At 40.1% G+C, this 25,627-nt stretch overlaps 1 protein-coding gene across 1 annotated transcript in view; it reads left to right on the forward strand.

Moving 5' to 3' along the window:
- Positions 1–2,678: 2,678 nt before the first annotated feature.
- Sema6d (semaphorin 6D) overlaps positions 2,679–25,627 on the forward strand; it is a 546,498-nt gene continuing 523,549 nt past the window's right edge. The window contains exon 1 of the mRNA XM_076929654.1: positions 2,679–2,981. The gene's annotated coding sequence lies outside the window, so the exon portion shown is untranslated. The remainder of the gene's footprint in view (positions 2,982–25,627) is intronic.

The raw sequence follows: 25,627 nt of genomic DNA on the forward strand, positions 1-25,627 counted from the left end.
ATAAAATTTAAATACTTGGATTTTTGAATAAAAATTACTTGTTTTATTTTTTTAAGAAATAAAACAGCAACATCTAAATCAGAAGGATTTTATGTAACTCTACACTGGGAGTCAATCCTTCTTCTGCCTCAAATAGCTGGTTGCCCTGGCCACTAAAAAGGACAATGCCTAATTGTTTGAGATATCTTTCGATTCTTTGTCCCATGAGAATTTAAAGACACCTCCCATATTCAAGAATTTGTTTCCTTTAGATGCTATAATAAATTACTATAAATTTACTTTTGTTTAGTCCCTGTTATGTGACAAAACTCTTGCTGGGGAGATAAAACACACCTATCTACTCACCCCAGCCCATCTCAGCATGGGTGACATTTCACAAAGCTGGGAACTCAGGCCCACTGCAGAGTCTACAGCCAGCTCAACAAGTTGAAGTGTGTCCTTTCCAGGTGCCTCTGTTCATCTAAACTTCTTCCAGTCATTTCTTCTTGTCTGAGGGCCTTCTCTGCACCTGGGCTCTGCTGACTCTGGCAGAGAAAGGCCTAGAGAATCTGGTTAGTTTAAGGGAGTTCTAGAATCTATTTTGTGGGCTGGGTGTTGTTTATCTCTTACTTAGGGTGCTTTCCTGGAGGATGGAATGCTTTGATCTTGGAGCAGACCACTGCACACCAGACCTAAAAGCCATATTTCCAAAATCACATTTACTGCATAGTAACCAACACAGATCCCAGGATCTGTGTGAGAGACTCTTCAGTGCCTCTTCTGTCTCCTAGTGTCCTCTGCAACTGGCTGGCTTGTGGCTACATGGCAGGAATCTTTGCCTTCAAGTACATTTTGCTCCTTTCTACAACTGACTCCCACTCTTGAAACTGTGTGGTCTCATTTAGGGTCCTCAAAAGTCAAGATAATCTCTGAAGATTTTTAACTACATCTTCAAAGTCGTCTGTCATAGGCAACATTTAGAGGTTCCAGGGAATTGGGACATGACTGTCTTTGGTGTCTGCTGCTCTGCCTATGACTTGAGGGTTTCAATTCAGGAAGCCAGGTTTCTGAAAGTTAAAAATTTGCCTGGCAGTGGACTAAGTCAAAATCAGCTTAATAGAGGTATCTCTTATAGATTATGAAGGACCTTGAATCCAAGGCTGAGTTATTCCAACCAGACATCCTGAAATGCTAAGATGGACCATGTCCATCTTAAATGCAGGTGAAAGTGTCCATGACTGCACCGAGAGTTTGTAATCTGGTGGCAACTACCTGTGACTGTGTCTCAATAGTCCACCCAGACTTCTGCTCGGTTTCTGGCAATGCAGCTAACTGTGAATGAATACATATGGATTATATTGACATATTTATTACTTATTGAGTATAAGACATTGTGGTAAGGCATGTCCTGTGCTTGTTAAAACCAAGTAGATTGCTGGGAATCTGGTCCTTGCTGTAGTAATTAGTGGTTATTTTTTTTTGGTCCCCACCTCCCCTTCTCCTCCTGGTGTCACCTATAAAATATGTAATGAGTAGACAGATTGCGTACAGCAGTGCTGGTTTGTGGAGGGTCTCTACAGGTTAAGAAGCATGAAGTGCTGTTTGTTTTGAGGGAAAAACTCAATTAATAAGGTTATCTAGGGGTGAATGGCTGGGGGCAAAAATAAAAGCAAATTTTTATATATATATGAGTTAAGACAAAGGGTGCAACAGAGATCTGACCTTTAAGAGATCATTGTTTTGTTTCTTAAAACTCTTTGTTAAGAGATTGAGACTAAAATAAGAAGAGATAAAAAATTAACATTATTTTAAAAAGAAAAGAGTCTGGGTGGCTTTCTGTGGTGGTGGGACTTAAAATGGTTTGTGGCTAGGCAGGTAGACGTCCAAGTACTGTGCTGAGAAAGGCCAGATTGTGCATGTGTGAGAGACTTAGAGTCCAGGCTCTAAAGAAAGCTTAAAGGTGTCACATTTAGTGATCACCAGTTATTAACCCCGCTAAACCTCATCATAGTATGAGAAATCACTCAGCCAAATGTAAAAACGTCCCTGGCTTTCTCCAGGATCTAGTGTTTGGGATACAGCCAAGCACACAACTGAACAAAATTGTCTCCATAATTTAAGGGCATTTAGGGGCATTTGTGAATGTATACTATATCCCGAAGATTACACTAGAGGCTACTGACAGTTATAACAGGGAGAGATGAAATTTTTCCTAGAGTCTTCATGGCTCGACAGAGGAGGAAGAGCCCTCAGAAAAGAACTTCAAACTTTGCTGGAAGGAGAAAGAGTAAATTATAAGATATTCCGTTTTAAAAAGAATAAATAAATAAATAAATAAATACTAGGTTAATAGGAAATGACAGGCTAAGCAGGAACTTTAGGATGCTTTTTGTAAGTGGAAACAGCTGGGCTGATAGCCTCTGCCAAGGCCAGTGACTGCTCAATGTTTGAAGCCTGGGAATAAATACACCTCTATAATATTAAAAGTATTGCATGGCTCAACAACAACAACAAAAAATACATCTTCATACGTTATACACAGCATACATGACACCATTGCAGTGACACCATCAATTCGAGGACCTAGGTGGGCTTGTGGGAGGATTAAGCACCTTCCAGCCTGAGTCCAGAGGTTCCCAGGAGGGCGGAGACCGGCGGGGGAAGTTGAAGCCGAGAGCGAGCGCAGAAGCACGTGGGCTGAGGGGGTGGGAGGACGCCGGGCGGCGGAGTAACCGGTGAAGTGTCAAAGAGGCAGGAGTGGAGGGCTGCGGGGGTGACAGGGTGTGGTCTGCCTGGAGCGGCGACGCGGGAGAACGGGGCAGAGGCCTGGGGCTGTGGATGGTGCCTCGGTGCTGGATGCGGTGACAGCGCGCAGCTGAGCGGAGACTAGGGTGTCCCGGGCTCGCCAAGTGCCCAGCTCCAAGCTGTGCCAGCGACCTCGCGGAGCCCCGAAGCCGGACACCTTCGAGTGAAAAGCAAGAGGTGTTCTGCTTTCCCGGCAAGTAAGTGTCTCTTGTCTCCGCCACCTCGCGCCTTTCGCTGCCCACTCGAGCTCCGGGAAAGCGCGCGGGGCTCGGTGGCGTCCAGGGATGCTCCCGCAGCGGGCGGAAACCGGGAATCAGGGATAGGAACCCCGGAGCTGGGATGGGAACTAGAAAGAGGGAATGAGAAGCAGAGAGCAGGGGATGGGACTAAGGAACCAAGATTAGGACCAGGGAGCGGGAATGGACAGTGGAGAGAGGTAACAGGGACCCGCCCGAGGCCCCGCCGCTCACCCCGGGGACGGCACAGTGGCAGGCTCTGATATTGCCCATCTTTTGTGTCTTACCGGATCCCAGAGCCCGGCCAGGCCGGGGGCGGGCCAGAGGAAGCCACTTTAAGGCTCCGGGCTCCACCTCTTTCCACCCCACAGCTCTGGGAATTTCGGTGCGGACCACCCGGCGTCGGTGCGTTCCAGAGCCCGGGCCGGTGGGAGGTGGCTGAGACACCCCGTATTCCCGCTGGGCTTGTGTTCTTTTTAGGTACAGCGGCTCTAACTGGTGGGTGTTGGGAGGCAACTGACTCCGGAGAGCCGAGTCTGATACAGGGAACCACCTGCTTCCAAGCTTTTCTTGGGGTCTAGTGGAGCAGGATGCAGAGCCTGAACCCGAGGCCCGAGCGTCCCGCGCCTAGGCTTGCGCGCCAGCGAGCAGGTGCTCACTGGGTGGGTCCCTCCTCTGGTTCATTGTTTCCGGTGACTGTTCTGGGGCCGGGCTGGGCGACACAGACATAGCTCACAGGTTAATAAAAGTGGTGACTTGGAGGAGTGAGGGTCGTAGACTTACCCATTTAGGAAAGGGACTTCTTGGTTCAGAGAGCAAGAGTAGTCAACAACAGAAACCATGCGTGAGAGCAAAACTTAGATCTGACTGATTCAGACTAGATCGCCTAGTGAATGGAGCTTCAAAAGCAGGGAATGATATCTCCCTCCTGCATTGAAATTGTTTTCAGAATAACGAAGGTGGAGTTTTAAGCATTTTGGGCAACTGGCTATTTTCTCCTACTAGCACCTGTTTCCCTTAGAGGTTCTTGGGCGGGGTTTATTTTTCCCTCCTGGCCCTCTCCTGCTCTCTTTTTATGGATGTGCAATCATTTTTGTACCTTCAAGTAGTAAGATTGCATGGTTCTGGGAGAGAAGTCCCCTTTAATAAACAAAGTGTAATTTCCTCTATACATATGCCCACGCAGTGGTTTAGAGTCCTTAGCCCCCACTCTAGCACCGATGTGATGTTAACATTTATGGATGGGAGTGGGTGCAGAGGCAGAGGCAGAGGCAGAGGCAGAGGCAGAGGCAGAGGCAGAGGCAGAGGCAGAGGCAGAGGCAGAGGGAGCCTCTTCTCCCTCCTCTCCTTGGGGAGCCCCAGGACATCTTGAGCAAACCCTTTTCTTCCCTGGAAGCATACATATCCTTATTTGGCTTTCTCCCGGAACTGAAATGACAATGATAATACCTGTTCATGGTGTCAGTGCCTTAGTCCCTGAGCTAAGGATGCATTCATTCCCTCTTTTTCTAATGTGCACATCTCTTCGTAAAAGATATTTAGATATTATTTCATGTAGGTACTATATGCACACATGTTTATGCATTATGTATGTGTCTGTAGTTGGTCGTGATTATCAGTAGTTACTAGGAAACACCACTCTGCTTCTCTCTGGATTTGATATTGTGCCTATGACCTGCTAAGTGCATTGTCTGCTGAAACCTGGAGTTCAGCCCAGGGAGAAATATCTCATGTGAACCTCTCTCTGGACATAGCTCTTTTGCATTTGAAGGGAGGAGGAGTAGGTGGAGCAGTGTGGGTGTTGCTTAAGGTCTGAAAGCCATATGACTGATTTTAAGACTGGAAGTGTGAATTAGGTAGATGATAAATAGCACTGTAAACCTGGGCAGGCATCTCAGTGCTACAGACACCCATGCAAAGTATTGTGAGTTCGTCTTCTCTCTTTCCTATCACTTTTAATGTTTATATCCTTCATGTTTTTCATAGTAACATTGCTTTTCTTCTGCTTTTCATATAAGAAAGGAACTTTTCCTGTAGCCTATCGTTAAACCATATTTTCAACACCACGATGCTCTTCTGATACACTGAATTATTTGTTCATTTTTTTCTTTTGTTTGTTTTCACACCGTGTCCAAGTTAGTGTGGGAACAAATGAGCAGTGCATCAGCGGAGGTATAATGAAGATTAAGACATGAAAGTTATCCACGGCTATGTTTAAGCTGAGCACTCATTTAACCAACCTTCCCACATGAACAATTTCAGTTAGTAGCTTGTTCATCTTCCAAAGTCTCTAGACTCTAAATTCTTACCCACATTGATGACTACACTAAATCTCGATTGTAAAAGAACAGAACTTAATTACTTGGGTCTCATTTATCAGTCAGCAATGTTTAGCAATGCCAAAATAATTATTTCATTAAAATATGCCTGATTTTAAAGTGTGTTGGGAAAGGTCCCTTTTAAATATGTTTCTTCATGAGGGAAAAGTGAAGTCCTTGGAAAGCCATAATTTCACTGCTCTGAGGCCCTGTAGCCATTTGTATTTATTGAGTTTTCTCTTCCACAGGAAGAAAGGGCCATTGTTTTGTTGTCGAGGAGCTGAAGGAAGATAGAAAGTGAGAATAGAAAAGAAGCAGTTAAAATGCTATTTACTCTTTCAGAGGGAGAAAGTGTTATTTGAGTAAATACTGATTGTTTTCTTAAAGGTATACTAAATCCATGTTAAGAGACCATTCAGAAGTTTTTAGTATAGAAATTTAGTATAGAAACTAAACTTTCATGAGCAGCTTCTATAAATAAAACCTGTACTTTTAAGCCAATCTGAGGGTACTTTCATCATCCTATAAATTATGAAATGTTAATGAATCATCATTGTTGAAACACTGAAATTTTATCAAATATATATTGGAGTGCACTGTTCTTCTCCAAGTGCTTTCATTGTAATAGCCTGTCCGTGGAGATTAAAAAGAACATCATTGATGTCATGGTGTGCTTTGCATCTTAAAATAGCAGCTAGTGAATTACAAACATTCATTACAACCACTTGCTGTAATTCCTCAGGACCCCCAAATAGAGAATTATTTGTACTCTAGACATTCAAGTCTTCACTGTGTCAATACTGGTCCCCCTTTCCTCAAAATAAATAGCCTTACAGATCAATATCTGTTAAACCTGAGTCTTTTGATATGTTCCTTCTGTGTCATAAATGCAAGTTAAATATGTTTCACACAGCCTGGTGAAGGAACGTACTGTTGGAAACTTGGTGCCTGGGAGATTGGTGAGGGAAGGGCTAAAGAGGAAAGAAGAACTTCCATTAAAAGTAGAGTCAGAACTTAGCAGGTGGGAAGATGAGCTTTCCTTCTGGATGGAGCACACTGAGGGTCATCTGTGTCCACAGAGTCCAAGCCCATGTCATGCATTTGGCTTCTCCAGACTCCACTCTCAAAAGCAGGTCCCTACTGGCTGCATTTGAATGCCGGCCTTGGCTTTCCATAGGTATCAAAGGCTCTTTGTTTACTTACTCTGTTTCAGGAAGAGTGCTGTTCCATTTATGGAAAAATTGAAATATGTCAATATATGTTTCCAGAGTATTTTAGCAAACACTTTGGTTTTCTTCCATGACTGCTCAATAAGTGTTCACTAAACAGGAGATGTTTAATGCTTAATTTACTAGAGTTAGATAAAACATGAAATGTTGGTCAAATGCCTAAGCTAGGTTAATTAAAATAGTACTTTTAGTTTCCTTTGGCATAAACTAATTTGAAGAAAATGTTATTGAGTTAAGTGTTAAATTTAAAAATCAAGAATGGTTTGTATTTCTTTTGAGGGCAAGATCAACTTAATGAGAAGGAAATCATTTATTATATAAAGACTAAGACGGTCAATTAAATAACTTATGTATAAATTACCTAGCCTTTTTGAGGAAAATGCATTTGCAGGGAAGGGATGTAGGCTTCCGGGGTAGCTCAGAGACAAACATTGTGATCTACAATACTGTTCTTTTCTCCTCATCCTTATCTTATTCTGCTTATCCACTCATTTTCTCTGTCAGCATATATAATTTTGGTTTTGGTTGTGGAATGAGAGGGCTCATTAAAGTAGAAGGAAGTTCTTAGAATATAATAAATAGGTCTAAAAGGGGATTAATAGTGACGGGCCAGCAGGCAAACCAAGGGATGCACTCTGATTCTGAGGAAATCTGACTTCAAGGCAGCTTTATATGAAGATGTGACAGACAGCCAACAATTGAGTCAACTTAAGCTTACAGCTGTGACCTTTAAATGAAAAGCCAAGCCCTAGTCTTAATGACACGCAGTACACACTTCTAGTCAGCCATTCTCATAGCAAGGCTTAAACAGCACAGCAAAGCAACCACTTTTTCCGTTAGAAAGAATTCCTTTCAGAGTACCTAAAACTCAAGCACTCTGGAGATGGGAGGCAAAATAGCCATGGTGGGGATTGTCTGTGATGCCATGGGACTGGAAACTCAAACTTTCTTTAACAAAAATTTATTTTATGTGTAGGAGTGTTTTACCTGCCTCAATGTGTGTGTACTACATGTATGTAGTGCCGGAGGCGGGATCCTGGAACTGGAGTCAAAGACAGTTGTTGAGCCTCTTGTGGGCAATAATTGAACCCAATCTTGTCTCTGGAAGAGCACTCAACATTGTTATCCCCAGCCACCTCTCCAGCTCCTCAGACTTCTCTTCTTGCTTTCTCTTCTTGCCTTCCATTTTCCCTCCTTCCCTCCTCCCTCCCTCCCTTCTCCTACATGCTTCCTCCCTTCACTCATTGGATTTTCCACTAGCTACATCGCAGGCCACTGATTGGTAGGTGTGGCCTTTCCAGTAGCAAGCTTAGCCCACCAGGCTGGCAGCTTTTGAAATTTCTGTTCATGTAAATACAGTATTTGTTCTAAGTACTGCCCTTAAGTACAGTAGTTAAGTTTAAGTGCCCACTGGTTGTTTGCCTTTGTACTAGAATCAACTACCATTTTCAGCTTTTAAAGAGACCACCCACAAAAGTGTTCCCTTTAGCTATAGAAAATCTGATAGGAGGGCGGAGAAAAGAAAAGAAGATAAAATAAACTTGAGAAAAATTTGTTGACCCAGGGTGACATGTTTGGAGCTAAGGCCACAAAGGGATTAAAGTCCCAAATCTAAGCAGCTGCCACTTCAGTGTTTGGTGGATATGACTAACTTTTTTCACAGACACAATGTTAAATTAATTTAATGTCTAAAATGCAGATCCGTTGTCCCAAACTGAGAATCTCAGACAATGATCAACACCAGTCATTTAAATGTGGCCTTTAAAAAGATCATTGAACACAATAAGAATCTGCAGAGGAGCACACTTACTGTGCTTCCAATTATGGTATAAATAGTGCATAAAGCTTTAAATTTTCATCAAATTATTGTTTCATTGACATGCAAATTAACTGCTGACATCTAAGTTCTGTGCCACGTGATGAGTCCTAATTGGCAAGGAACCTGAGAGGACTATTTATAGACCACAATGGCACACAGTGAAAGCATAAACCGTCAGCATGCAGGTGTATTCAGGTTGGTGTTGAAACACTTATCCCATTTGGGTAGAGAATTTGTCTTCAAATTATTCTTAAAGAGACTGTAAATTAGCTAAGTATCCCTCACCAGCTTGTTCAGGCATGAATAATTTGTGGGGTGATGGATTTGAACTCAAGGGCTTAGAAATATCATTTTTATCCTGAGCACATAAAATAAAGTTTGCAAGACAAAAGTGAGTGACAAAGTTGAACATTTATTAAGTGAATTAATTTTGAAGAGTAGCTACTTCTAAAGGTGTAAATGTACATTCTATTTTATTTTCTAATGACACTTGAAGTCTCCTTATACATTGTGTCTGAGAATGCCATGAAAGAACTTTTGTGTATCTCCATTGCTCATGCTAAATTATTAGGTTGTGTTGCAGGCTTTCTTTATTTCATATGTGTCCACTGAATGGTATCATGAACCCATGGGAAGGGGAAGATGTTTTCCATTTGTCCTGTCTGTTCTTGTTTAGATGTTCAGCATCTTGACCTGAGCTCATGAGGTTGTACAGATAGATGTCTGATAATTTCTGCCTATAAAAATACAACTTGCTAGAGAACTTCACTATGTACTAGCTTTAATCTTGTTATTATTATTATTTTTTATTATTATTATTATTATTATTGTAACCAACCAAGAATGTATTATTATTGTAACTAACCAAAGAACCAGCTTTGCCTGCCAAATTGGTCAAATTACAATAAAAGATTTAAACATGTGGCAATAAAACAAATAAAATAAAATGATAACTTCTGTTTGAAGGAATCATGTGAGTTGGATTAAATCTGGCATGAGTGTGTATCTGTATGTAAAAGGGGGGTCGAGGTGAGAATATTTTAGTCATAGTGGTACTAGAAATATATAGACATTCCAAAATGTCCCTGGAAACATGATGTTTCTCTTAGTTATTGGGCCATTTTAAAATTAAATATACAATCTAACTGTTACAAATGAGCAACACGTGGAAGTGAAAATATGACACATTTCCAGACTTCTCACTAACACAAATTGTTCTGCACGTTGTTAGTGATCACTGACAAGTGGCTTCAGGAGTAATAAGACTGCCCTGTGAGTATGATCAAGGCAACTTTGATCTTTTTTCTGCTGAAGGTTTAAAAGGAAAAAGTATCTTGTAAATAGAAATAAACTTATGTTTAAATAACTTGAAGTAGAACTTACTGTGTACAAGATATTGAAACGCAGAAATGATTATAAGGGGGTAAAAGCCCATTGCCTTAAGCAATGAAGGAAGTAGGGACTGGACATGAATAAGCAAAAGAATAACAAAAGAATAACTAGCTCAGGCCTTGTTGGCGTGTCTGGAGGATGTGCTTCTCAGTTTGGGTGCTTGGGGGTGGGGAAGGTAAGGGCAAATTATAGAGGAGTAACAGGGGGAAGTAGTGGCCAATCTACAGCTCAGGGCTGTTGAGATGAAGGCACAAATTCTAAGCAAAAGAGAAAACACCAGAACTCTGTCAGGAAGTACAGTGGCCATCATCGTGGATACAAAGATTTGCAAGTTTGATCCCAATAAAAATCTGACTTCTATTGCTAACACCTGTGCAACTGAACATGACAGAAAGGGCTCACCATGGCCTTCAGTGGTTACTGGTTTCAGGTAATCTGACTGTATCCTTAGCTTCATTCATTTTCATGGAAAAACAGCAGGACAGTTTCACTTCTAAAACACTCCTCTTGCTTTACATCACTCTCAGATGAAGGTCTCTCTTCTTTCCACTGTTAATATGGAAACACTCAGAAAACGGCCATCATGACCAGCACTGGCTCTCAACTAATCTGCATTCTTGCAGGTTCTCTTGCAAAGCAGTGGCAAATGTTCAATGGTCGTGCTGAAATGCAATGCAAAATAAGTAACTAATTTATTAATGAATGACTTTCAAATTTCATGTTTATTTGCTTAGCCTTAGGAAACAATCATGATTTCAATAAAAATATTTATATGAACAAAATTAGGAAGACAAGTGCAAAATCAGAAACAGTGCCTACCCAAATATAGAGGAAAAACAAAAAGAGTAGCAACAAGAAGATGAAATTATAGTATGTTCTTATGACAGATTTTTTTGTGGGGCTGGAGATGGAATCCATTGTTTTGCCCATGCTAGGCAAGCACTAAACTACTGAGCTCTAAATAGCCATCCCTTAGTAGGATATTAGGCAGGGTTTATAATCATTTTTTAATGAAATGAAAATAAATGTTCTGATATAAAATGCAAAACTTCACTAATAATACAGGATAAAATGTTGCATATGTACATATACATATATAACAGAAGAATGTATGATATTAGAAGAGTATCCCATTGAACACCAAAAGGATAATGCTATATACACCAAAACCTTTGAAAATTATGCCCAGTTTAAAGAAAAAGTGGTGAGAGGTTCTGGTGGAAAGCTATCTCTGTAGCATGATTAACCTGTCTCCAAAAGCTCCATCCTCATGAGGCATTCCTTGGTCCATGATATCCATTCTACCAACAGGTCCTTGTCGGATTTCAGGACAGACATATAATAAATTCATTTAATTCTCCATCTCCCCCACTATCCTTCTGGTCATCAGGTTGGGGATGAACATTGTTCTGCCTTCCTACAAGCTTTCTTCCCACTCTTGCTTTTGCAGAAACAATCATCTGGGAGCTTGTAACTGTACAGTTTGATACATGGGCCTTGGGATTGTGCTGCGTCCTAGCATTTCCATTTTCAAGTTAAGCTGTAAGACTGGTGTGGGCGCATCTGTTGCTTCTCTTCTGTGTTTCTGAAGATGTCAATAGATATCTTTGGAAGTTGTCAAAAGAACCAAGTGATGATCTGAAATAATGCAAGTGCTATTGTGCCATAGCAATTTGTCAAATCCCGTCCCTTCAAAAACCATTTGCAAGTGTCTTCTTGCATTATGAGGACAACTGTGAAATCATATTCCTCAACTTCAACTGGCCACTCATAGCTTCCTTATTATTTCCACAACAATTAAATCCTGTGCTGCCACAGACCCCTTGCTACTGCTTTTCTAGAAGTCCCTCCTTGACTTTGTTCTTCTACAGACTCCTGCCATTCTTTCATCATTCATTTCTTTGATAAACCCCATCACCACTTCAGTCTTGTCTCTCAGTTGATGCTTCTCTGTATCTGATGACTAGAATTCAAATCCTATGATACGAGGTCAATGTCTACCATGTGTTTTGTTGTTGTTGTCATTGTCATTGTCAGTGGTGGTGGTAGTGTGTGTGTTTCTAATATTTAACGTAGAGGCTAAGCATACAGTAATGACTAAGTTTATATGGTTTGGTGGATAAGTGAGATGGAAGGAGGAAGGATGCCTAATATATTTCTAGAGCTCTACTAACATTTTCAAAGTCTAAGAAGAGAGAGGAACTTGATAATAATATTTATTTATATTTTAGCTCTGGTATGTAGAACATTAAAACTGCTTCTCAAAACGCAGGTGGTACATTTTGAAAAAGGTAGAGAATTTGGGAGAAGGTGTCCAATGAACAGGAATATTCTAGATTGAAAATGCTTCAGGCCAGGGAGATAGGGGAGGGATCTGGGGGTGAAGAGGAAGTGTGAATTGACTGTCCAGGCATTCAAGAGAAATATCAGACCAACAAAGAGTGCAGATAGAAATACTACACAAAGATAATTTAAAAATAAGTTCTATAGAATTTTACTGCCTTGCATTAGACAGTGTTGTTTTGTGCATACAATACCCAGATGAGTAGATAAAACCAACTTTAGTTATTGGGTGTCATAAAATAAAAACATGGCTATCTTCTTTCTTGGACTCAGCTGTTTTGTTTTTTAAATGGAAGTCATTCAAACATGAATACGAGTGTTGTGACTGTGTTTTTCTATAGATGGACTGTTTTTGTACATTTGTACAGTGGATGTGTACATGTGGGGAAATATATTTTCTTCATTGTTTCTGATCATAAAGTTGTGACAATGTGGAGTGTTTTATGGAAGGAGCGCTCTTTTGGTCTTGCCAGGAGGTGTCACTACAGCTCTCTCAGACTAACAGCACATCCAGGAGGGACCAATTGATATCCACCTGCATCTTCTCAGAGTATGGGCTCTGCCCAACGTTTTCTCTGCTGGGTTACCTGGAAGAAATGCAATAGGACAATAGAATTATTTTCAGAATCCTATTTTTCCAACAAATGTTTTAGATTATGAATTAGCTAAAACTAAAAACCAAAACCAAACAACAACAAAACAAAAACCTTGTTTACTATTTTGGAAGTAAGTGGTGCTGTACTTTCTTTTTGAGTAATGATCAAGGATTGTGAAACAAGAGAGCAAGGAGCCGAGAAGAGAAGGGGAAATAGATGGCTGTAGACTTCTGGGAGATGGTAGTGAAGCCCACGGTGTTAGCCCACAATGACAACTTGCCCTGGAACAGCTCCTGACTCAGTATTTTCTCTCCTGCCTGACTGTCCTGCCGTTTTGGATAAGACATACTTATCCCTCATTCCTATTCAGATAAGTCGAATTTTCAGAAAGCTTGTTTTGAGAGTTATGTACCATCATTACTTGTTGATGAATATAATTTCAGTCTCCTCTACAATACGATAAATTGGGAGTGATTACCGTATTTTCCTACATAAGAAAAATGGACATTGGAAAAACGCTGTACACAATATTTATGTGTGCATCATGCCTTCATGGGGATTGTGGATTTGACCCATCAGATTTCAACAGCCTCTAAAGAATCCCTCCTGCAGGAGATGTTCATTGAGTCCTTTTCTATATGTGACCCTGACTGAACTGGAGCACCACACAGTACCCAGTGCTAATTTTGTGTGAACAACACACCTTGAGGGTGTGGTTTTCTCTCTTCTTGTACATAGTCCTTCATGCAGAGTGTAAACCTTTTGAAAACTGACCTGATATTTCTGCTTCTAAAATAACACAGAAGACTCACAACAGTGACCAACAAAATGAGTGAACAAGAGAAAAACTGTGTTCAAGGGTGAGCCTCCCCTTCTTTGTTTGAGTCTGTAATGAGGGCAAGAGGGAAGGCAATGGCTATGATGCACCTGGCTTCACCTACTGCCACTGCCTCCGCATGGTCCACTGATCAATGAGCTGTGGAGCAGAAAGGCTCAGCTTTTTGTCAGGTAGTAGAACAGAATGAGGAGGGGCTTAACTCAACCCAAAGGGCCTCTTTACATGTTGGGAACAGACTGGCAGTTGTGGAGCTGTGTTTTCTGCTGTCCTCCAGGTGGCAGCCTGGCCCCGCTGTTAGACATGCTCTGGTTTCTGCCATTGCCAGACTCAGGACTGTTTCTCAGCACATTTAATTCCCTGGGAATGATGAATTGAGCTTCAGCTCACTACACCCTAGGGTGATTGAGCCTGCAGTATTTTGGAATCTGCAGAGACTTTCTGGGCTGTCATCTGATAGAAAAGGCTGCCATATTTTGGATATTTTGTCCCCTTTAGAGCTGTCCTGGCAGACTGTGTATGCCCAGAAACAATCTGTAGGAGAACACTTTAAAAGCAGACATATACTTTCTCCTAAAATGTAGGGAAATTAAACAAGCTTAAAATTTATTCCGTTATTTGATCTTCTATCTATTTCATGGCTTTGTTCTTCTTTGGTTCTGAAATAATATTTCTTTCCACCTGACTTAAAGCAAATCCTTTCTAGAAGGTAGCTTATGTTAATTGACTGAGTATTTTGAAAGAATGCAGGCAGAGCTATGTGGAATGTCTTGATTTAAATGAAGCTGTAAGCCTTTTCATATTGTAAGCAGAGGTATTTAAAAGTAAGATGATTAGAAACTGCTGAAGTTGCACACAATTCAAGAGAATGTGAAAGACGTTAGAATGAGCGGCTGGCACAGGGCTGTAGTGTCCGTGTATTCTAAATATACATGTAATATCAATTATGGAAGAAAACCAACAAAGGATCTTAGGCTTGTCAGCTTGCATTTGTGTGGCTGCTTCTTTTCATGAGAATTTTTAGTAACTGGGAAAAGTGCCAGATTCTAAACGCTGGAATACGACACATGAATAGGATATAGTAGATCTTAATACTGTGGGGGGCAGGGGGAAGTCACTTATGAGCTTAGAAAGCTTTTCTCTGTCAGGGTGGCCAAATTTGCTTTGATTTGCAGTGGTTTGGACTCACAAGTCACCTGTAGTTGGCTTTGGGTCTTGGTTGGTAGCATCTTCAATGGACTCTTCAAGAGAGCTTCTGAGAACAATTGTTCTCTACATCTGTAAGATTCAATCCCCTGTCTAAGAGCATTCTCTCAAGGCAGCCTGTGAGGGTATAAGCTTGTCTTCTATACAGAATCTTAAATTCTAGACGTGTAAAGAACCCAGATTTACTGGCTCACCATTTGCTGAAATTTCAAAGTATTAGCCGACAGTGAATTTGATCTCTAAAGCTGATGGTGTAGTGAACCATTAGGAGAATGGTGGGATGGGCCTCTCCACTTCTCTTTTCAGGTTAGGTTGTAGCCTTTGAATGGGCTGTCAGTCTATCTTGCCCTTCTTTTCATTTTTAATTTAAGCATTAGTATTTCTTCTTGTCATTTTCTGAAGTCTTAGGGCAGGATGTGAACTTGGGGAAGAGGAGAGTTGTTGACTGAAGTAGACAGTTTGGTCATAGCCTCTGATTTAATGACCCCAACAAAATCAGCAAGAAAAAGCCAGTTCCCAACAAGCCCAAAGTTTCCTTTGTTGGTGCGTTAGTTCTAGAAGGACTTCACCAGCCTACCAGTTTCTATTTATTTTTGGTTGTAAACATCAATTTATCAGAAAATATTTGATCTCTTGATGTAAAGATTTGAGTTTCTACTCTTCCCTTAATTGATATACTGTTTACTATGTAAACATGTTTACATTTACATAGTGTTGCCCCAAGTGTTAGTACTTATTATCTTATTATTTTAAGTTATCAAAATAGATTACATCTCTCTGTTATTCATACTAAAACGATTATGTGAAGGAATTGATTGTGGACATATTTAAATGTTTTCAGCAGATCCAAGAGGCTTGTTGTCCTAAGAATGATGGTGTTAGCTATCTGAGAGAGAGCCAAGGCACTGACACACTCCAGAGCCCTGCCTTTTGACCCTTTCTTTATCATCATCATGGCAATGAAAGTCAGATATTATTGAGGAAATAATTAATAAATAGATTTATACATAAAAATAATAGATTTCTAAATCTATTAAACCTGAGAAGAACCGAACAAAGAAGTGTAGTGGGAAAATTTCCCCGAAAGTTGGGAGGAGCTAAGATGGGAGGAATAAGGAGTGGAAAAGGAGAAGGAAGAGGAGGAGCAAGGAAGAGACAGAGATGTAGGAGGTTGGAGAACCATGCTTGGACTGATAACAGTCCTGGGTAACAAATTATATCTAGGTTAGTTAACTGGGAAACACCTCAAATTGTGTGGGCATCTTGCTAATTTGAGCATTACCAAACTTATAAAGCCTTTGGATAATCTAAGCATTAGAGTCTCATTTTCTACTGGGCCTATATGGATGGTGGGATGATCTGGGCTCAGCCCAACCTTGCAGAGATAGCGTGGAAGATTGGCAGAGCTATCCCCCACGCTTACAAGTGGCAGGGTCTTTGTCTCTGGCTGCCTGAGCCGGTGGCCTGAGCCATGGCAGCAGTGAGAACACTCCGCTGCTGGTGACCTCAGGCCTAGCCTAGTTGAGAAGATGGCAGCCCCGTATTGTTGGGGACCTCACTAGTCCCACGTTGGGGTGGCCAAAAAATGTCTCGGCCTGAGCAAAATGTTGAGGCCTGGGCTGACCCATGTTTGGGCGGCCACTGTATCCCGGCCCAAGCTGCCGCTCTGGTCTGTGGGTCGAGGTTCCAGCAAGAGCGAGGGTGACGGCAGATTCTACCTAATGTCTGAGATTCGTCTCTGATGATCCCTCTATAGTCTCTGATCTCCGTCTATATTCTCTGATCTCTGGTTCTGTCTTCTATAGTCTGACTTCTAAGCCACGCCTCTAAGTTACACCTTTAATCATGCCCTTAGGTCTTGTCTCTAACTCTGATCTCTATAATCTCACACACCTTTAATCTCAAGGTATCTAAACCAAGATTATCAGAGTGTTCTCAGCTGTTGTAGGCTATTGTAATTCAAATCTCATGTCAGGGTATATGGCTCAAGATAGCTGCAAAGCTGATAGCCGCTTTCTGCTAAAAGTCGGCCCCCAACACCGTATCACAAGACAGATCAGATCAGGTGACGCATATTTAAATATCTACCACAACAAAGAATAGACAGGATAGACATGAGGGTGATAATACTTTCCAGTGGGTAGAGTGAACAAAATGAAACCAAGAATGTGGAAAACCATAACTCATTGTGGCAGAAAAAAAAAAAAAAAAAAAAAAAAAAAAAAAAAAAAAAAAAAAAAAAAAAAAGCAAGCTTGGTGTTAGGAAGACAGGAAGTTTCCCTATCCTTGAACTCAAGATCAGAAACCTGAGTAGATAAAGAGTAGGGGTGAGTTCTAAAGACCATGCCTTCTGGATTATCTTCAGGAAGACTGAACAGTTTTAGGCAAAGCTGCAGTGTAAACTAAATAAGAATAAAATTGTAGGAATAGCTTCATATATTAATCAATACACCCACAAGAAGGATCCAGAAGTCATGTCCCAATGGGAGCATGTGGTGATTTTATAGTGACTGAGATCTGAATGAAAGAGCTACCTGTTATAGGTATTCCTATATTGAGGATTCCTAATAGTAGTTGTGGCTATTGATACCAGTGAAGAGCACCACCAGGTTTTTCCATAACTCTAGATGAGACATTTGACTATGGTCAAGATATCTAAGAGTCTCTCAGTGGCTTACCTCATCATTTTGTCTGTACCCATTCTGATTTGGATCTGATTGACATGCATGCTTCTTAGTTCATGCTGTAACACAACCATTGCTAAAGATTTTGAATTTTATTGCAAATTCATTATGTGGGGACAATTTTTTCCTATTCTGTGAGGAAACTGGGAGCAGTCCAAGTTCAAGACCATGGGTTGGGCTTCTTTTCATCCACTGCCACTGTTATAAGTCAGAAATTAGTCTGGTGACAAAAGGAAGACATGTGAAACTGTATATGTACCATGGAAAGACAATTTCCTCCAGGAAATGTCCTTATAAACAGTCATGATGTCAAAAAACTAAAAATTAATATAAAATATGATACCTAGGTAAAAGCCAATAAAAGAGTTAGGAATAAATTTTCTTCCTTGTCTTCACCCATATCCAGCTCTACCTGAGAAAGCACTCTTCAAATATGCCTCTTCTGTCAAAGTGCACTGAACTAGGGTCTGTCCTCTAATGTCTTCTTAGAATCAGCATGTAAGGCTTGCTATAGGACATCTCTTTTAAATCTGGAAGCAGAGTGTAACCTGGGATATCTAATAATAAAAGTGGGTACCACACTGAATTCCTACTGTATGTCCTGTATGTGGCCTGCTAGTTTATAGTCTGGTTGGTTCTCAGATGGAGGCACGGGCTTTGAGAGCTCAGTGGTATGTTCAGCTTTCAGACGCTCGGTGGGGAATTGCGCTTACCCTCAGGGTCCATGGTCTTCATCGCAAGACTGTGCTGTGTCTCTAAAAGGGAATAACGTGATCTGGCACTCACTTCAAAATCAGGAATTCTCAAGGAAGGCACATGAGGATGTTACATATGCCTTTACATTGATGAGAGACATGGAAAACTGAGCCAGAGTGTGGTGTTCTGCTCTAGGTTCCCAACACTTTGTATAAATTTCTGCTAGAGTGATTTTATTGCATCATTGGGAGGGATGGTTACATTTGTACAAAGTATGTTGAGAGTACAAGGGCCAGGGGAAAATGTCACTAACCTGTTGAACAAATTTAAGTGGTTCTTAGGGAGGATTTATAAGCCTCTCTGTGGCTGCAATAATGCCTTTTATAAAACTCAGATATTTGTAGAAGCAATAGGTTTACTAAAATCATAAAATAAACCAGAGTAACTCAAAGTGCTCTTCTCAACTCACATCTTCATGTCTCACCCAATATCCATTATTAGCTTTTTTACTCTAATGACTAAAAATATTAATTACTCCATATTCCAGGGAGCTTCCAATTCTGGAGTAAAGTCACCTGAAATTTCAGCCTGGTACACACATTCTCTCTCATGCCATCCCACTCATGCTAATATTTTAAGAGTGATCTAAAGTGCAAGGTGGGTTTTAATCACTCTGTGAGCATCATGGGATACATTGTACATTACACACATGCCTAAGAAGAAAAGTATTGTCTCCTGTTAAATTGGGATTCTACCTCAAAATTTGTCACAAAGTATACATCATTTTGAAAACAATTTTCTACACAATAAGATGATTTCACAATTCTTGCTTCTCTGGAGTTGTGTGGTTTTCCAAATGTGTTTGAAAGGGTGCTCAGAAAGAGGGAACTGTATTCAAGAGAGCCGTAAGCAGTATTCAAGGTGTGCTGTGTCTTTACAGGGCTGTGGCGGGGGCTGGGGGAGGCAGCAGGGAAACATGCTTGCCTTGTTTTGTTTGTCTATTTAGGAGAATATTTGAGTGGTTTGCATTTTGAAATATTCAGTCTTTTTAATTTACTTCCAAATAATTTGTCTCTACATTATGTTGCATTGTCTGTGGAGAACAATACTTATACAAGTGTTTTCTAAAGTAAAATGAATGAACATTGCATTCAACAAAGAGACTTTTCAAATAAAAACCATTAAGGATGAATGACATGAATTATTGAACTCTCTACCATATGTCAGAATAGGACTGTTAGACCAAGCTCATTTACAGAATTCATGGGCTTTAATTTACCTAAGAAATAGAGGGATAATGCTTTTAAAACAATAAAAATAGGACCATAGTAAATATAAAAGACATTAATGATCTGTCTGTTGACCCTGGGTTTTCTGTTTTCTATTGAATTGTCTACTAAGAGTCATTGCAGAAAGATTGTATTAATAATGCAGACATTATTCAAAATTAACAGAAGTTTGGCACTATCAATTACTGAAGTAGATAGTATAAAGAATGGGTGAACTTGCCCCAATGTTTTATCTCTATTGGAAAGCAATGGAGCCAAAGAACTTCTGAAATCAAACTGTCTAAGCTACAGTCTGTATCCACCATGGTACAAAATATGTTTCAGTGGTATTTTCCCCAGACAAGACTCTTCATCTCTTTTGATGGTAAGATCAATGTTTATGTGATTAAGTCCCTACGTGATTTTTAAAGTGCTTTCTCAAAAATTAATCTAAACCCCATTTATTTATTACCATATTTGTTATCTACCTGTTTGACCTACCATGTGCTGTTCCAAATAAAATACTTTGTGCATTTTAAAAGTTCTTGGGTAAATCTAATTGTTTATGGACACTGAGAATAGGCAGATTTCTGCTCTATTAATTTAAAGGACTGGAGTGGATGCAAGCTAGTGTTGTGTGTCAGCAATTTTGAAGAAAGTCTAAGTTAAAAAGAAAACATTCACTGAGTAGATGAGACATAAAGTATCTAGAACTAGAAACTCCAGCAGGAGCTGTGAGCTGTTCACAGCAAACATACCCTGGGGAGATGGCATTTGAGGAGACCTCAGGAAGCAAGGGTGATACATCACAAAAGGTCACTTTCCATGTTTGTATCTTTTGAGGTCATTTATGAGGAACCTTTGCTTCAGATCTCAGTAATGCTCAACTCTGACTAATCTACAAGTGATGGGCTTCATATATTCCTGAGCAGTTAAGGCAACAACAGTTCAAAATGACACAACTCTCCGGATCCTGTGTTCCCAAGGCACTCCTGTTTTCTCTCAGTAGAGGCCATTTTGCCTTATGTGGAGGATCATTGGTTAGTCACAGTAAAAATGTATGGCCAGAAGTTATTGTTCACAACAAAATTGAGTGTGTATCATTTTAACAACTCCACTGTCAACCACTGTAGACATGGCGACTTTTAGTAGTGACAATTCTTAATCACCTGGTCAGTTTAGATCTGGATTGAGTCAACGTATTTGACACATATTTGAATGTGTATAGGTATTTTTCCAGAGTGCCTGATACACCTGTCTGGATGTTTTCCTTGAATGGCATCCAATAAACTTCCCAGATGGTACTACAGGACTCATTGTAGACTGGGGTCCTTTCTCCAGAGTTGGAAACAAAGCATGATATAATACAGAATCAAAGGGTATTTAAAGGACACTTAGATGTGATTCCCAACTGTAATGTACCAGCTCAGGGACCTTGATCACATTATTTAAATTCTCTGAAAAATGAGATTAGTAGAAAACTGTGAAAGAGTGAAATTAAATGATGCACAAATCATCTACTACAGGGTCAGCTGTGTCTGAAATCCTCCAGTGAATGCTTGCTATTGCTTTGAGACAGAGACTTTGGGAATATAGCTAGGATTTTGGAGAATGGCTTTGTGTGTTTTCAGTTTAAAGCATTTAAAAGCACAGATTAGAACATTGGAAGTAAAAAACAAAACACAACAAAACAAACAAAGACAACACAATCAAAAGTAACTTCTACCTGATCATAGTTTCCCCCTCCCCAATTTTTTAAAACATTTACTTCTGAAATAATCTGAATTGGAACCTTAAACTTGTGGTGACATGAATGAGCATGACCCCCATGGCCTATAGTGGTTTGAATGCCCATGTCCTTATAGGCTATGGTGGTTTCAATGGCCATGCCCCCACAGGCTCAGATCTTTGAATGCTTGGTCCCCAGCTGGTGTCACTATTTGGATAGGTTTAAGAGATATGGCCTTGCTGAGGAAAAATATGTTACTGGGGGCCAGCTTTGAGAATTTAAAGGCCTCATACCATTCTCAGTGCTCTTCCCACTTCCTGCTTCTGGATCAAAAGCTGAGCTTTTCCAGCCACTGAGCCTGCTGCCAAGCCTGCTGCTTCCCCAGTATAACAGACTCTTCTCGTCTTGAAACTACAAACTTAAATAAGCTCCCTTTTCTGTAAATGTAGTTGGTCTTGAGGTTTTATTACACAATAGGAAAGTAACTAATGCAGAAATTGCTTGCTCATTCATAGTTCGTGTTAGATACCAGTTTTGCTAGATGGTCACCAGTTCAAGGCTAGCCTGGCTATGCTCTCTGAAACCAAGCCGGACAAAATAAATGCATACCAACAATCAGGATTGATTTTCCTAAAACCAGTTCTAATAATTATAGATACCCACTATATTTTGTTGAAAATATGCTATTAAAGAAAAATAGCACATGATCTAATGTTTCTCTTGTGTCTATAGGCTTCTTGGACCATGCTGTGGCCATGTGTATGCGTCTGTGAGTTTTTCTCTTTGAGAAAGCTACCTCCCAAAGCAAAATAACCCATGTACAGATGGGGTCTAAGTAGTCATCTATGCAGAGTTATACTTGAGGAAGGATTCACGATGAATAAGCAGGGGTAAAACAATGTATGAGTGGATCCTTAGAGCAAACCCAGAAATGTTCAGAGCAGTGTCAAAAGAATAATTGTTGAGGGTCATTTGTTAAGAATATCTGTGCCACCACACCAAGTTCTTAAGTACATTAAAAAAAATACCACATAACAAAATAATGACTTTTATAATGGTAATTTGTGTGTGCTTTGGTGGAAACATCAGTACAAGTCTATTCAAAAGTAGGATGGCCATCTGTGGCAAAACTCACATATACACTGCCTTGTCTTCTTCATTTATGGGAATGTTTCAGAAAACTAAAACAAGATAAAGACACTTTATCATAATCAACATTAATAGAAATTAGAAACAAATTAAAAATCTAACAAGATAGTGATTTTATAGATTATGGCATGTTGATATATCTTAATATAGTGAACCATTCAAATAATTACATAGAGAAAATAAGTTATGTTTATGTTTATTAGACAATATAGTTGGAGATACTGAAATGTGAAATCTAATACATGAGTTGGGGAGACAGTTCAGTCAGTAAAATGCTTACTTCATGAGCAGAAGGACTTAATTCAATCGTTAGAACCCACATAAAAATGCTGGCTATGGTGGTGCATGACTTTGCCCTTAGAGTCTTGGTGATCTCTGGGGTTGGAGGGCCAGCTATTCTAGTCTGTTTCATGAGCTTGAGGGCAATGATAGGTCCTATCTCAAAGGAGTTGGATTCTGTTCCTGAAGGTGACACATGAGAGTGTCCTCTGATTTCCACATGGATGGGCATCCATGGGCACATTCACCTGTACACATATGCTCCTACACATACTCAACATGTATACACACAAAATATTCCATATAAAATTGTACATCAATATAAATAATTGTTATATATTTATTATCTGAAACTATTGTGATAAATTTAAAACTCACATTAGGATAATTGATTTTTATATTTTAACATCTGTTCATTTTATATTGTCTTTCAATAAAATTATCCCAGTTTAATATCATAAAAGCATAAGCTAAACATAGTCTAGTATTTCATAGGCCTTCCTTGAGAACAACAGTTTCTTCCAACATTCCTGGAATACATGGATAACAAGAATAAACATACATGATAGTGTCCTCAAGTCATGTACCTTGAACACTATAAAAAATCAATCTATAAAACTTTTAGCATATATGAATGAAACTCTTATACTAATAAAAACAAACAGAATTATTGTGGATCTGATCTTTCCATAGATTGATCTAGGCGAAAACTCTAGCTCACAGTTACTAAACTGGTGTTAGTAAAAAGCTCTCTAGCCTTGTGGGAAGCTTCATGCCATAGTTCCTCTTTATGTCCTGGGTTCCACAGTCTAAGAACTGAGCTGGGCCTGTCTTTCGCCTCACTCCAGAGCATACCATTTTTCCAGAACTGAAATTCAGTGCAGTGTTTCATAGTTCTCTTACCCTTGTGGTCATAACAGCAAACTGATGCCCCTTTGTATTCCTGTGTACTTTGTTATCTATGCCTGTACAATATAACGGCCAGGGAATCTAGGCTAGGGTTAGACATGTGCTGGAGGAGTGGTGAGAAGCCCACAGTATCAGTTAATGGCAGAGCAAAACTTACACATTCTATGTTCAGAAGTCTTTCATACATTCATCATTCCAAATGCTTTCCTCAAACCGTCTTACTTCCTTGATCTTTATGTACAGTGAGTATCATGCCTGTAAAGTTCTCATGTCTAAGGAGTACGGGAGTCTCCATCTTAGAAAGCAGTTGATGGTTTGTGTTTATTACATACAGTCTTGTTTGTAGTCTTTTCTCTCTATTCTCCTTGGTTCACCTCTTAAAATCATGGGTTGTGTTTCATCAGCTTTAGAATACAGCAATTCCATCCATCAGCTTAAGACAGTTCCTTGCAGCCGCCTCTCCTCCCACACCCCAAATGTGTGGACAATCAAGTCCCTTAGAGAACACAGTGGAGCATTTGCAGTAACGTACACATGCCCTCCCATGCTTCATAAATCCTCTTTCTATTGTGTATTGTACTTAACACAGTACAAATGCTGTACAAGTAACTGTTGTAGGACTGTTTATAGGATGGTGACAAAGATTGGGAAAGACTATACAATTTTTAATTCAGGAAAAGCTAAAACATGTCTTTATTCTCAGAGAAGTTGGATCTCCAGACGCAGGAGGCATCCAGTATTAACATATCTGCCTAGGCATTAATATTCCTGTCTGTTCCACAGCTTTTCTACAGCTCTCTTCCCCTCCCCAACCAGCAGAAACCCTGTCACAGACAACAGTTCCCACAAGGGGAGCTTCTAAACACCAACAATAGCAAAATGGTGTTCCTGATTTTCTTCAGTAACAAACAGCAAAAACCCCTCTCCAGAAATGCTTTAAAAAGGAAATAAATAAGACTTTTTAAAAAGGTTCCAAATAGAAAACCTACCACCCCCCTTAAATGGCATGCTAGAAGATTTTAAAACAAGGATAGTAAAATGATTTGCCTAGTAGTCTGGTGTGGACTGACTATAACCAGGCAAAGCTATGAGATCTGGGGCAAATCATAAAATTGCCTGATCTCTAGTTTCCATGTTTTTTTAAAAAATAACAAAATGACCTTGAATGATGGCTCAGTAGTCGTTAAAGGTACTGATGTTGCTGAGGACCTGAGCTCAGTTCCTGATACCAATGTCAAGCAACCCACAACTCCATGCAACTCCAGGTCTATGGACATCTGTGGACATATATGGCCTTGTCTTTAATTCCTTACAGTAAATAGGGCTAGCATTGTACTGATGCATGAGATCCAGTATGTACAAGGGGACTTGTGTTTCCTCAGATTTTGTCTTTTGGCTGTGTTGTGATTTCTGTGATCAATAGAGGTGTGTCCTAGTTACGTTTTTGTAAACTTGACAGGGCGTAGAGTCACCTGGGAAGAATTCCAAATGAGAAAATGCTCTCATCTGGTTGCCTGTATAAAAGTCTATGGGACATTTTCTTGATTAATGATTGAAGGAGGAAAGCCTAAACCACTGAAAAAGCAGTGTCACCCTGGGGCCAGTGGTCCTGGATTGCATTAGAAAGCAAGTTAAGCAAGCCATGGAGAACAAGCCAGTAAGCAGCACACCTCCATGGCTTCTGTTTCACTTCCTGCCTCCAGTTTCCTGAACTGCTTGAGTTCCTGCCCTGACTTCCCTCGGTGATAGATTGTGATTGGGAGATGCAAGCCAAATAGTTCCAAAGTTACTTTTGGTCATGGTATGTTTAATCACAGTAATAGAAATCCTACTCATTCAAGGGGCCATAGTCAGTGAACATACCCATCAATATACAGTACACAGTACATTCTATGGTTTGTGGCTGTCTCCTTGGTAACCTTGGAGATGTTGACAGTCTTCTGTTGCCCAAGGCTATTGTTATTTCTAGCAGGCACTGTTACCAGATGTTTGCCAACAGAGTATCCATGTGGAATACTAGGATGTTTTCCATGATAAAATAATGTACAAACTATAGGACGTTTAAGATGCTTATTTTTCTACTGAAACTCTATACTTTTAAGTAAACAGACACTGAATTACCACTAGGAGCAAAGAATATGAAATGCTGGGAAAT

This window comes from Arvicanthis niloticus, chromosome 2 (assembly GCF_011762505.2).
Source record: "Arvicanthis niloticus isolate mArvNil1 chromosome 2, mArvNil1.pat.X, whole genome shotgun sequence".
Classification (NCBI taxonomy): Eukaryota; Metazoa; Chordata; class Mammalia; order Rodentia; family Muridae; genus Arvicanthis; species Arvicanthis niloticus.